Consider the following 15,205-nt stretch of genomic DNA (forward strand, 5'->3'; position numbering starts at 1 on the left):
ATACTGTCCTAGTTGACATGTAATGTTGTATTTCCTATATATTCAATTTTTTAAAAATTTGCATTAGGCTACATGCTTGTAGTCCATTTATGTTTCCAGAAATATTGTTCTCAAAGCTCCACTTTAGTTATGGGAAGCATTCCTCCTTCGTGACATTAAATCAGAGGAAAGGAATCAGTTTGTTTCAAAAGAAATAGTTTAACATGACAGGAAAGAGATTAACTTCCATCCGTTTGTCTATTAGTTCAAAGATAGTCGCACTGCCCATCATCAGTTCAAAAGCCCAACCTGTAAATTTAAGAATACACTCCTCTGTAATTTCATTCTAAAACAGCTATCGTTAATCGGTCCTCATTCCCTGTCTCTTTGGCTTGGTTATCCATGGTTGTTTGGGTTTCTAAACCCTCAGCATCTTTGTGATCTTCCCTGGCCTACTGGGCAGCACCTGTGCAACCTTGGCTCTCTCTTCTTTGTTTATGAGTTAAGGGGTAACGTAACCCAAGTTTGTCTCTCGAAGCTCGGGTTTGTATTTCTAATGTATCTTGTTTACCCATTCAATGTGAAGTTCCCATCCATACATTTTTGGACATTCTTCAGTCAATCAGACCTATTTACACAAAACTCACTTTGACCTGCTCTGGAAGCTCCTTGGTAGGTGAATCCTGCAGTTTGCCACCCAGAGCAAATCTGGATGGACGTGATGCGTAGTCACTTGTGCTGAATCCACTTGGACCTGAGAAAGTACTAGTGCATGTACTTTCTCAACTTGTTCTATACTAGTCATTGATGTCACAAGTTCAGTCTGCACGTGTGTAGCCACCGAAAGGATTTCCTCTGTTACTAGCAGCTCTGAACTATTATGAGTATCACTAAGATGCCTCCTTAACTCATTTCCTTGAAGGATCCACAAGTCACATGAGGAACAATGGTTGGGTTTATCTCCAGTGTGTATTATCAAATGGTCTTTGACATGGTCCCAGTTGCTAAACACGTTGCTATAGATTTTACATTCATAAAGTTTCTTTATTCTCTTCCTTGCTGGGCAGGGGGCTCTATTTGTGAAGTTCAGTGGGGAGACCTTTGAGGGTGTTATTTCTAGAAAATTGTTCATGACAATCAGAACATTCACAAGTGTTTCCCATGCTTGTGTCTGAAGGTGCTCTTTGAAACATCCAAAGTGCCTACTTTTAATCAAAGTAGTGACATGATTTTTTGCCCCACCACTCCTTTGCTTCTTACTAAGTCCACCTTATTCAGGGTGGTAACAAATTGAGGTGTTGTTTGCATGTTTTTTTTTTCCCTGAAAGAATACATATTTAACACTTCACATGTGGATCTTTCAGGGAAGTATGGTTTCATGTACTCCCATTTGCTAATATACCTTTGCTAATCTTAGATCTGTCCTTTCCTATGGCCTTGAATGTTTGTTGCTAATGTCTTCTTAAAGCCCTGGAGCCGAATCATCAGAGGAAGCTGAGTTCTGAGTGCTTTATGGACTGCTTAGCAGAAGGCACGTCCTTTAATGTTGCCCCACTTGCTCCTACTTTGAACATGCTCTCGGCAATCTCCACCTCAATTTCACAGGTTCTGCTCCTGCGGATGTAAATGACTCAGTGATCACATTTAACATTTCTGCAATACTCCTTTTTTATTTCCTCACTTTTTCCTGTAATATTTCCTAATGGAGCTCAATTTTCAGTGTTCCTAGCTTTAAGGGCTTTTGCAGATTCTAGTATTTGTAAAAGCTACAGCTATCCACACATTGCTGATTTTTTCTTCCTTGTGTCATTAATTTTGCTGTATACACAAACTCAAACAATGTAAGGCCATTTTGCTAATACCTTCTACTTCCACCAAAGATTTCTGAATAAACTCCTGAAGGAATTTGTAGAACGTACTACAAGCAGCCAAAAGAGCCCGAATGAACCTTAACAGGATGTCTGTCAACAATCAGGATGATGTCAGTGACCTTGAAGCTACGCCATTGTCTCTTTGACCTCCGTGCCATGTAGATGCTCTCATTGGGGTATGAAGATGTGACTGGGACCAGGCAGGAGACTAAGAAAGCCAAAGCCCTCAAATACTCACTGACCCTTGCATCCAGCCAGAGTTGCCAACACTACAAGACCTTGTGTCTTGCATGCTAATGGTTTTTTTTTCAGTATACAAGTAAGTTGTTTTAACTTACTGTTGGGTGCTTTTTTTTTTTTTGACATTTTCTATAAAATGTTTTGAATCTGTATTATCCTACTCACATGAATGTAGTAAGAATATTTATTCTCTTCCCTTGAGTAGCATGTAATAACTCTGGGTCTTTGTTATCCAGATAATTATTTTCCTTTGTACAGTATGTACATTCAAATTGAAGTGTTGATGCTTACATTAATTTCATTAACTTATATACAATATCTGTAATTGATAATAAAGTTTTTTGGTGTCAGTGAACAATGCCTTTGCACTAGTAATGTGTTATTTTTTAACCCCTTGAAAGTTTCATTTTCAGTTTTATAAAGATGTTTTGAACAATGTTTACTTTTAATGTCACTTTTAAACTTTAGAATATCTTTTTACTAATTGTGCACATATGTAAAGTTATTTGGGCACAGAATTCATGGGGTAAGTTAAAATATTTTCTTCTACATATATGCTTTTCCTTAAATTTTATTATTTGTTTTTGTTTTCCTATAACGTTTTGTGGGTATAGGGCTTCCCCCAACCCTCTCCTTCTTTCATCTGCCTCTCCATTCCCATTCCCCCCTATATTTTAAAATAGTATAGTTCTAGAGCTGCAGCCACAGTTCCAACATTCTGTTATTTGTGTCATAACATTGCAGATATAGGCAATGGTAGGGGATCTAGTATTTTATTGTAGAGGCATATTTAAAAGCTTCATCGGGGGCTCTGGAGTAGAGATGTATACTGCAATGCTTCTTTGTTTCCCATTACTCTAGTCTCCATTACACTGCTCACTCTTGAGAGTATATGGGTATAGTTGTTACCCTGTATATCTTTTTATTCTGTATTTTGCGTGAAGGAGAACATATGACATTTGTCCTTTTGAGACTAGCTTATTTCACTGAACATTATGGCCTCCAGTCATGACCAGTTTGTTGCAAATGGTAGAATTTCACCCTTTTTAATGGGTTAGTAATATTCCATACAGTAGATGGGCAACATTTTCTTTATCCATTTCTCTCTTGATGGGTGTCTGGGTTGTTTCCATCTCTTTGCTATTGTAGATTGTGTAGCTATGAATGTAGGGTGTAGGTTGCTTTCTCATGTGTAGTTTTCACTTCTTTTGGATGTATTCCCAGGAGTGGAATAGCTGGATCAAGCAGTAGGTCAGTTGTCAGCCACTTCAATAGTGGCTACATTCCCACCAACAGTGTAATAGGGTATCTTTTTCCCACACACTTGCCAGTGTTTTGTTAGCTGATTTCTCTGTGTAGGCCATTCTCACTGGTGTTAAGTTAAACCTCAATGTGGTTTTTAATCATATTTCCCTGATTGTTAGGGAGCCTGAGCATTTTTTCATATGTGTATTAGCCACTTGAATTTGTTCATTTAAAAAATGTTTGCTCATTTCATTCACCCATTTCTCTCATTTTTTTAGAAGATTTATTTATTTTTATTGGAAAGACAGATATACAGAGAGGAGGAGAGTCAAAGAGGAAGATCTTCCGTCCGATGGTTCATTCCTCAAGTGGCCACAACGGCTGGAGCTGAGCCAGTCTGAAGCCAGGAGCCAGGAGCTCTTCTGGGTTTCCCTCACAGGTGCAAAGTCCCAAGGCTTTGGGCCATCCTCGACTGCTCTCCCAGACCACAAGCATGGAGCTGGATGGGAAGCAGGGCCTCTGTGACTAGAACCAGTGACCATATGGGATCCTGAAGCGTTCAAGGCAAGGACTTTAACCACTACACTATTGCGCCGGGCCCTTGTTCACCCATTTCTTGACTGATTTGCTTGTTACGCTGTTGTTATGTTTCTGATGTTCTTTGTAAATCCTGGATATTAATCCCATGTCTGTTGTACAATGTTCAAAGTTTTTCTCCCATTCTGTTTGTTGCCTCTTCACTTTAACTGTATCCTTTGCTGCACAGAAGCTTCTTAGTCAGATATGATCTCATTTGTATATTTTTACTGTGACTGCCTGTGCTTTTGGATAACTTTTCTGAGAAGTCTTGACCTACGCCTATTTCTTGTAGAGTGTGATGTTTTCTTTTAATAGGTTGATGGTTTCTAGGTGCAGATTAAGATCCTTGATCCTTTTACATTTGATTGTTATATACAGTGCCAGGTGATGGAGAGGTCTTATTCCCTGTTTCTACAAACAGCTATCCAATTGTCCCAACACGATTTGTTGGAGACCAACCTTTTTACCTGGGTTATTTTCAGTTCTCTTGAAGATTAGTTGGCTGTACATGTTTAGGCTTACTTCTGGGGTTTGTATTCTATTCGATTGATCTCTGTTTCTGTACCAGTACCAGATTGTTTTAATTAGCACTGCCATGTAGTATGTCTTGAAGTCTGAAATTGTGATTCCTACAGCTTTTTTTTCTTTTTCAGGATAGTTTTGGTTGTTCATGGTCTCTTGTGCTTCCAGTTGAATTTTGCATCAGTTTTCCCAGCTCTGAGAACAATGTTGTTGAAATTATTTTTTACATTTTATTATTATTATCATTTTATGATAGAGTTCCATATTCCCTTATCCCCTCCCCAATTCTCTCCCCCCTACCTAGTTCCTCTATATTATTACTAACGTATAGTTCTTCATGTTCAGTCATATGTCCATCTTTGCGGGCATGGACAATGGCAGAGAGTCCAGAATCCTATTGTCAAGATATAGTGAACAGTTTCATTGTAAGTCCATCTTTGTCTGGAAGCACAAATGCATACTACACTGCATCCTCCCATCTGGACGTTAGTCTCCATTGCACAGCTACTGTACATCCCCTTAAATGAAATGTCATGATACAAAATCAACAATAGAAAGAAAAATTGAAATTTACAATGCCATGAAGTTAAATGACATGTTACTAGATATGACAGTCTCCATTACACAGCTACTATACATCCCCTTAAATGAAAAGCCACAAAACAAAATCAACATCAGGGAGAAAAAAAGAAATTAACAACACCAAGAAGTTAAATAACATGCTGCTAAATGACTAATGTGTAGCTGAAGAAATAAAAATCAAGAACCTTCTTGAAGAAAATGATGCTGCTGTATGATCTACGAATCACTGAATGATTTAATCAGAAGAAAATGTTTTGAAGAGATGAAAACAACAGCAGAAAACAACAAAACCCATGTGATATAGTTTCCACTGATCTTTGTTGAAGTGTGTCTCCTCTAGACAATAAACAGATGGGTTTTGTTTTTTAATCCAGTCTACTAATCTATGACGTTTGATTGAGCTTAAGCCATTTACATTCAGAGTTTAATATGTATGGGTGTTACGTTGGTCCTGTCATTTTAGGAATGGGTTGTTCATTGGTTTAGTCTTCTCTTGTCATTTTTCTGGGATGTTGTTCCAATTTGCCTTTGGTTTTGGTAGGTGCTATTCCTCTTCTCTGTCAAGAGAACATCTTGAAGTATCATTTGTAGGGCAAGTTTGAAAGAGGCAAATTCTTTTAACTTTTTTTTACTGTTGAAGAATTTTATTTCATTTTTAAAGACAAAAGAAAACTTTGCTGGATATGTTATCCTAGGCAGACAATTTTTTTCTTTTAGAATCTGGAATATGTCACTCCATTCTCTTCTTGCCTATAGAGTTTCCTGTGAGAGACCTCCTGTGAGTTTAATTGGCATTCCTTTATATGTCAATTGATTTTTTTCACGTGCACATTTAAGGATCTTTTTCTTATGTTCAATTGAAGAGAGCTTGATGATCATGTGTCTTGGTGAAGATCGCTTTTGATCAATGCTGTTGGGAGTTCTGTGCCCCTCCTGGATGTTGTTTGCCAATTCTTTCTCCAGATTAGGGAAATTTTCCTTTATTATTATTTCATTAAATATATCTGCAAACTCAGCTTCTCTTTCTGCACCCTCTGGGACTCCCATAACTCTTATATTTGGCCTCTTAATAGTGTCTTTCAATTCTTGAATACTTTTTTTGGCCTGATCCAGCTCTGCTTCCAGCTTTTTGTTTGCTTCCCCCTGGTGACAGGAATTATCTTCCAATTCTGAGATTCTTTCTTCTGCTTGTTTCATTCTATTTTGCAGACTCTCCATTGTACTTTTAATTTGCTCCACTGTGTTCTTAATTTCTGACATATCAGCCTTGATTTGCTTTATTGCTTCCTTAAATTCTTTGAACTCTTGCATGAGCTTCTCATTTTTGATCAGAAGCTTTAAAATGAGTTTTATGGATTCTCTGTGCTCCATTTTCTCGATGTCTTCCTCAGTTAAGTCTGAGGTTGGCATAGGGTTTTGCTCCTTTGCAGGGGAGTTTTCAGTAATATTCATTGTGCCTTTGTCTCTTCTTTTGCTCTTGGTCATTGCACTTCTGGTTAGCAGAGTCTTCTCCTTGGGACAGGTTTCTAAGCTGTGTCACCCACAGGTCTACAAGGCGATTTTACTTATTGCCATTGATACACAACTTTTTGCTTGCAGCCACTTGTGCCACAACCTCCAGCAAGTTCCAGGTCTGGGTTTTTATGTCAGATTTCCACCATGGTCTCCACAGCCCCAACTCCTGCCTCACCATTCTCCACCTCCTGTGATACCATGCTGAGGCTGCACCGTTGTCTCTGCAACCTTTCTCCCACTTCTGGTTGGAGCAGGTCCCAGGATTAGAGAGACACCAGGTGTCCTATATAGTTAGGTTGTTGGTGGTGCTGATCTTGCACAAACCTGTTGGATATTAGGTCTGGGTGCCACATAAACCTATTTTGACCCGTACGATGCCACAGTCGATTTTATTTTCCTGTGGGACCAGTGCGATCTACCAACCTCTCGTGAGCTCAGCACATGCGCAGTTCACTATTGTCCCCTGCAGTCCTGAAGCGTTTGCCACAGTGCGCAAAATGGCACCTGACGTACCACCACTACAGTTCTTGATCTGCTGGCCATCAGTTCTGAGTGATACCCAGACCTGTCTTGCATGGAACCTGTAGAATGTCACATTGCTGCAGTTCACTGAGTCAGAAATGAGCTTACTCCCAGCTCAGCATATGCTCAGTCCTTTCCCTTGCCCTTTCCTCCGTAAGCAAAATGGCGCCCAATTTGGCTCTAGGGGGCTGACTGAGCTGTGAAATCCACCCTGTTCTCGCACCTACCCATCTGGGATCTGCTGCTCTGTCTCTGCTCCTGGTCAAATCAAATGGACCAACAGGACGGACAGTTCTTTGTCTGGGTTCACCTCCCAAGCTCCCAGTGAAAGTCCCTTCCCACCTGGTTGCTGGTGGAGTTCTGGCTGCTGGTGGAGTTCAGATCGTCATTAGCTGAATGCTGCTGGAGTATCAGTCACTGCAACACCACACTGCTGTGTCTGCTGCTTTCCTGTGTCTGTCAGTCTCCAGGTACCCCTCTGCTGTTGTTCTGTCCTCTCCTATTTCATGGAATATGTCCTCTCTGCTTCATCCTGATTAAATGTTTCTCTGTCGTTTGAACGTGTCCTTACCCTATTCCACCATCTTGATTCTCTGTTGTTAGAATTTTGATACAGATTGCATTGAATCTGGATGTTACTTTCAGTAGTATGAACATTTTGATGTTGTTGATTCTACCGATCCAGGGCCAAGGTAGAATTCTTCATCTTTTAATGTCCTCTTCTGTTTCTTTTAAAAATATTGTGTAGATTTTGTCATAGAGTTCTTCCACATCTTTGATTAGGTTTATTCCAAGGTATTTATGATTCTTCTGCAGTGTTCTTTCTCAGCCATGGAATTGTTTGTGTATACTCAGGTCATTCTTTTATGTTCTTTGATTTTTGTGCCCTGCTATCTTACCAAATTTTCTTATGATTTCTATTGGTCTCTTTATTGAGTCTTTTGGTTCTCCTTTGTTATAAGAACACATAATCTGTGAAAAGGGGTAATTTGACTTTGTTTTTTTCCAATTTGAATTCCTTTAATCTTTTTTTTTTACTATTCTTCTTTCCTAATAGCTCTAGGGAGAATTTCCCATATCATGTTGAATAGCAGAGGTTAAGGTGGACATCCTTGTCTGGGTCCAAATTGTAGTAGAAAAGCTTCCAATCTTTCCCCATTCAGTATGATGCTGGCATTGGATTTTTTGTAAATTGCTGTGATCGTAATATAGAATGTTCCTTCTATGTCTATCTTACTTAGGGTTTTTGGCATAAAATGATGCTGGATTTTAGCAAATGCTTTCTCTGCATCTATTTAGATGATTATTTGGTTTTCATTCTTCATTCTTCATTTTACTAATGTGGTGTACCATGTTTATTATTTTGCATGTGCTGAACCATCCCTGCAAGCCTGGAATAAATGACACTTGATCCAGGTGAATAATCTGTCTGATGTATTGTTGAATTCTTTTAGCTAGTCTCATGTTGAGGGTTTATGCATCAATGTTCATCATGAATATCAATCTGTAGTTCTCTTTCTGTGTTATGTCTCTATTTGGCTTTGGTATTAAGGTGATATTGGATTCAAAGAAAGAGTTTGAAAGGAGTGCCTCCCTTTGTAATGTTTTGAATAGATTGTGTAGAATTGGCGTCAATTCTTGGGATGTTTGGTAGAATTCAGCAATGACTCCATTTGATCCTTGGCTTTTCTTTGTTGGATTTAAAAATTGATTTGATTTCCTGTCTGTTCAGGTTTTCTGTTACCTCATGATTCAGTTTCAGTAAATAATATGTGTCCGGTATCCTTTCTGATCCAGTCTGTTTAGGGTTCTCTGTCCTTCCTGTATTTGGCTTCTCCTTACATTCACAATATTGGAGAAGTTCTCTTTTATAATTTTATTGAACACTGCTGCAATCTTCTTTCTCTTTCCATGCCTTCAGCAATACCTATCAGGTTTATTTTTGATTTTTTGCTAGTGTCATTTAGTTTTTGGAGTTTTCTTAACTTTAGTCTCTTCCTCTTTCATATTTCTGATTGTGCATTCTAGAATGATCTGTCTTCTAGTTCTGAAATTCTTTCTTCTACCACGCTCATTTTATTGGTGAAGCTTTTTATTGCATTTTAAATTTTCTCTATTGTATTCTCCATTTCAATTATTTCAAACTGATTCTGTTTTATAACTCATATCTCCTTTGTGATATATGCATTATATTCTTGTCTTTATTTCTCATTGCTTCTGAAGAGTTTTTTCATAATTTTTTTTTAAGTCCTTGTCCTGGAGATGCTCTATGCCTTCGCCCTGTTACTCTAAGAATGAGATGTTCTTTTTCTCATTTTTAAAGGAAAATACTTGTTTCATCATTTGCACTATTTATGGTTCTTCCGTTACCTTTGCCCATTGTTTTTTGTTTGTTTGCTTGCTTGTTTTGTTTTTATCTGCACGTTTTCTCTTGAGGTAGACTCTTCACATGATGTTGCTCCTAGGATGGTGTTTAAAATTTACTCTTCCCATTTTGTCCCCAGTTTCCAATCTTTATTTGGTTTGAAATGCTGTCTGGGAGCTTGTGCTGGTTAGTCAAGGAGCTTTAGCTTTAGGCTCCTGTGCTGTGGTCCTGTCTTGGTCTATGCAGACAGTACTGTGTTTTGGCTTAGCAGACAGTAACCCCAGCTGCCTCCCTTTGCCCTGGATGCTCTTGGGTTGCACCCATACTTTTACCTGCTTAGCCTCTCTCTCACTCAAGTTTCAGTGGTGCTTGGGCCCAGGGGGGCCACTACCCTGACTTTAAAGTGCTTCACTCTTTCATTTTTTCTTCCTCCTCTCAAGTTGGTGATCAAGTAACTGTTGGGCTTTGAAACAAACAGGTCATAGGCTGATATGAACCTAGGAACTTCTTCCTGGAGCCATAGCACCAGCCCCAAGTAAAATAAATTTAAGAACTAAGTGAACGATTTAAAAATGTATTTCTAAGATTTAGTTATTTATTTGAAAGGCAGAGTTACAGAAAGCATTCAGTGTTTCAAAGAAGTGCAACCTCCAGAACTGAGTCAGGCCAAACTCAGGAGCCTAGATTACCAGTAGGGGTTTTTTTTTTTTTTTAAGATTTATTCACTTTATTACAGTCAGATATACACAGAGGAGGAGAGACAGAGAGGAAGATCTTCCGTCCGATGATTCACTCCCCAAGTGAGCCGCAACAGCGGCCGGTGGGCGCCGATCCGAAGCTGGGAACCTGGAACCTCCTCCGGGTCTCCCACACGGGTGCAGGGTCCCAAGTCCTTGGGCCATCCTCGACTGCCTTCCCAGGCCACAAGCAGGGAGCTGGATGGGAAGTGAAGCTGCCGGGATTAGAACCGGCACCCATATGGGATCCCGGGGCGTTCAAGGCGAGGACTTTAGCCGCTAGGCCATGCTGCTGGGCCCTACCAGTAGGGTTTTCCACATGGGTGTAGAGGCCCAAGCACTTCATCTTCGGCTGCTTCTTCAGAAACACTAGCAGGGAGCTGGATCATAAGTGGTGCAATGGCGACTCAAACTAATATTCATATGATATGGCAACATTGCAGGTGGTGCCTTCACTCCCTGTGTAACAACACTGGCTGGTTAAAACAAGTTTAAACTACAAAAACATCCAGGAGACAAAGAATGATCTTTTCAGTTAATAGTCCTGGAACAGCTGGGTATTAGCGAGCTGAAAGCAAATCTCAACTTTATACAAATTTTTAACTTAAGATAGATGCTAGATCTAAATATAAAACATAAATCTATGAAGTATACATGATTTAAAATGAGTTTTGAAAGAATATTTTCTAAGATTTGATTAATAAATCTCATTTGTATCAATCATAATAACACACTAAACTATCACACTATACATTCTATGACAAAGCACATTACAAAATTGTTGACATATGAAGAGGATATCAAAAATACATAGCAATGGATGGATGCCTGGTACAGCAGTTAATGTCTTGTTTGTGATGCTCCATTCCTGTATTGAGGCTATACTTGCCCTACTGGCTGTAGCTTTAGGGTCCAGAGCACAATCCAAACTGTAAGAGGTGGCGGCCCAAGGAGTTGAATCCTGATTGAGTTCCTGACTGTTGGCTTCTGTCTGGCATAGCCCTGACTGCTGCATGCATTTTAGGAGTGAACCGGAAGAAAGAATATTTCTCCCTTTGCTTCTCTCTGTTTCTCCCATTAACCTCTCCGCCTTTCAAATAATTGGAAGCAAATTTTTAAAATCACGCACAGTAAAAAATGTGCAACAGAAGTATAGAACTGTTTTGAAGTTGCAATGTTAATTTTTTTTTAGTTTTGTAATTTCTGCTCATTTCCTTTCTCGTTCTGAGTAAATAGTTCGTTTTGTGCCAAATTTTAGTTTGTAGTTTCATGTCCTTTTTTTTTTTTTGTAAATGGGTTCTCCCAAATTATTTATATTCCAGGCTCGAACAATCAGAATCTGTCCTTGGGTTCAATAGACCCAAAAAGTACAGGAACTAGGTCACATTTGGGCCACAGCAAAGCTCCTCTGGACAGCTGCCTGCTTCTCTCATTAGAATTTCTAAGAATTTGAAATGGAAGTAAACTGAATATTTACTTTAAAGTTGTTTCCTCAGAGAAAACACTTTTTTTTTTTTCAAATTTTTGAGAACTCCTTGGAAGAATACATGTCCTTAAATTGCCCCTGTGTTTTTCTGGAATCCTCTATTATTCTGTGACCATAAAAACAGGATTGAGTTCTGGTGAATTTCCTGAAACCATGTGAATGATAATGAACTTGAATACTTAGGCAATGTGGATAACAGAGTTACATTCTTTAGCAAGCATTCTTTTTTTTTTTTAAGCTGTACTTAGCTGATAAAATGAACTAAGGAAACTCTCACATATTTTAACATTGCAACCTGCACATCAGCTCCCTATAAGCTGAACTCTGTATGTCCCATTGTGCTATTTTCTTGGCTACTTCCTTTTCCCCACAGCACTTATCAATTTATAACATAAAATTTGTAGTATTGAAATAATTTTCTCATTATCAGTTTATTCTAAAGGCAGAAGACCATACACACACACACAAACACACAAAACATTTCATGAGTTCACTTTGCAAATGCCTGTAACATCATCCAAAGCTGAGCCAGACATGGAAATGGAGGTGGGATTCAAATGGATGTGGGTATACCAAAAAAAAAAAAAAAGCAGCTTAGCACACTGCATCTGCCCCTAATCATCTCTTGCTCAATTTTCCCATTACTCACTTGGTGAAGGGCTTGTATTTATTTTTTAAAAAATAAAAGTAACTAAACTAGGGCAAGAACTGTGGTGCAATGGGTTAATTTGCTGCTTGGGACACCCATCTCCTGTATCTGAGTGTTGGTTCAAGTCCTGGATATTCTGATTTTGATCCAGCTTCCTGATAATGCTCCTGGGAATATAACAGAAGATGGCCAAGCACTTGGATTCCCATCACCCCCATGGGGGACCTGGATTTCCTTAATCCTGGCCTCAGTTTAGGCCTAACTCTGGCTACTGTAGCCACTTGGAGAATGAAGCAGCACAAGGAAAATTTCTCTCTTTCTCTCTCTCTCTCTCACACACACACATACACACATCATTCTGCCTTTCAACAAAAATAGGGACCAAGCTATATCCTGTCTGTTCCCTACACTTTATCCCACTGGAATGCAGCCTAATTCAGGGCAAGAATATGTCTTTTTTATCCTCTCTTTTTCATGGTTATATCAACAAAACTTAGCGCTTGGCATGAAAGAATCTTAATAAACCACATATTTACAAAAGGAGTTGAGAATTAATTATCCTAAAGATGAATTTTCATCCTGCTTCATAGTATTTCTTACACGCAGTATAATTTAAGTATCTAGACATTTACTGTTCACTGGCACAATGGATACCTAGTTCTCACCCAGAAGTTAACAGCCTTCTGAAATTCAATCTCATGTTTGCCTTTAATTCTTTAATATCGGCTGTGAATCCCAATCCAGTAACATACTTTGCTCAGTTTGTCAGGATCCTTATTAAAAGAAGCAAATAGAACCTGGCGCTGTAGCCTAGCAGCTCAAGTCCTTGCCTTGCAAGCACCAAGATCCCATATGGGGGCCAGATTTAATCCCAGCAGCCCTAATTACCATCCAGCTCCCTGCTTGTGGCCTGGGAAAGCAGTCGAGGACGGCCCAAAGCCTTGGGACCCTGCACCCGCGTGGGAGACCTAGAGGAGTTTCCAGAGTTTCCAAAGAGTTTCTTTGGATTAGAGCAGCTCCAGCCATTGCAGTAACTTGAGGAGTGAATCAATGGCTGGAAGATCTTCCTCTCTGTCTCTCCTCCTCTCTGTATATCTGACTTTCCCATAAAAATAACATAAATCTTTAAAAGAAACAAATAGAATTTTATCCAATTTATTACCATAATCAGCATTCACTTACTTGTGCACTGGTTCTTCTCTACAAAACTAAATGAAGTACCAATAATGCCTTTGCTGTCTTTAGAAGCACGTGTTTACCCAAGCACCACTCAATATATGTAGATTCGAAATCCCGCTCATACTGCTGTTTTAAGACCAAATCATTGATGGAGTTATAGGCTGTGTTTTCAGACATGTGTTGTTATTTCAAAACTGTTATATTTTAGAGGGAGAAGAGAACACTCCCCATTTACTCTTTCACTCACCCAAATGCCTGGAACAGCCAGGGCTGAGCCAGACTGAAGCTAAGAACCCGACATCGCATTCGGGTTTCCCTCATGGGTGTCAGGGACTCAAGTACTTGAGCCATCACCTGTTGTCTCCACGGTACACATTACCTGGAAGCTGGAATAAAAGTAGAGACAGGACTGCAACACAGAGATTCTGATAGTGCCAAACAAACAATCAAGGAAGAACTGTCCTAAATCTAAGTTGTAAATGTACGGTCCCGCTGGATGGGGGAGGAGCAGTCCGCAGGAGGAAGGCAGATAGTGGAAGGACAGGGTGATACGAACAGGCCAAAGGATTATAATACCCAGAAGCCCTTGTCTGGCCCAGAAGTGATGTATGGGCCCAATCAGGCCTGAGAGAACCTATCAGCACTCACATTACCTTATAAGGAAATATTCTTTCTTTTGTTAGGCTCCACCTCACTTCCTGTTTGGACCTGAGTATAAAAGGCCTGGTTCACAATCCCTGGGTGCAGCTTCCCTGGCTCTGTGTCTGTGCTGGACCAGTGAACCCCACCCAATAGCACTCCCAATAAAACTCACTTTGAGCTGAACCTTCATTTCATGCAGATTATTTTAATTAGAACTTCAATTAGACATCACATTTGGTGCCAAAGCCCGGGAGCAGTGTGTTGCCTCGTGAGTTCCCTGCTGAGGCCACTCCTTCCGTGAGTCCTGGGTTCCAACCTGGAAACTGCACCTCAGTTTTGAAACTGGACCTCTAGCTCTTCCTCCGAACAACCTGGCAGTGTGGAGTAAGTCCTCCTCGGTCTCTTCTTTGTCTCTCCATTCCGGGCTCTCCCTGTTCTGTAGTTGGGCCACTAACAACTGTGTGTGAGATTCCTTTCCATGCACTCCATACTGTACTCCAGGCCTCACTTGACTTGTGGAGACATCCTAGCAGGATGATTGAGCCATTCTGTTTGCCAGATGACCTATGGGGATGCCTGCAGTTTTTGCCTTTCCAGACCAGGGCCTTAGAAGAGAATATGGGGAAATCCAGGTCTAAATATGACCCTAAGACACCCTTAGGTACCTCTTTAGTCTCTAATCCCTGGAACTAGCCCAGGACCTCAGTTTAAAAAAAAAAGTCCTTTTTTTGGGTCATTTTTGGTCTTTTATTCTATTATGGCCAGGTCTCAATATAAATTGGATAACCAGTCATGCTGGCCACCAGAGGGGACTTTCAATTTTAACATCCTCTGCAACTATTCCCAATCTCCCTCCTTTTCTGTTAAACTAACTACTCTTTGTTGCTGCAGCAGCTGCAGTTTCTCCAAAGTCCATTAAATCTTTTTTCTTTTGTCAAACAGCCCCCTACCTTCTGTTAAAATAACAAAGTTTTAAGAACACATGCTTTTGTAACATTTCCTTTTAAATGATTTTTATCTGATTAATGACTAAATGTTATGGTTAGCTCCATTGAACTCTGGATCTGACTCTGTTAAATTATCACAGAATAT

At 39.7% G+C, this 15,205-nt stretch overlaps 1 pseudogene; it reads right to left on the reverse strand.

Annotated features, from left to right (window-relative positions):
• Positions 1-320: 320 nt before the first annotated feature.
• Positions 321-2,008, reverse strand: LOC101531747 (zinc finger protein 131-like; annotated as a pseudogene).
• Positions 2,009-15,205: the final 13,197 nt, after the last annotated feature.

The sequence above is a fragment of the Ochotona princeps genome, chromosome X (assembly GCF_030435755.1).
Source record: "Ochotona princeps isolate mOchPri1 chromosome X, mOchPri1.hap1, whole genome shotgun sequence".
NCBI classification, from domain to species: Eukaryota; Metazoa; Chordata; class Mammalia; order Lagomorpha; family Ochotonidae; genus Ochotona; species Ochotona princeps.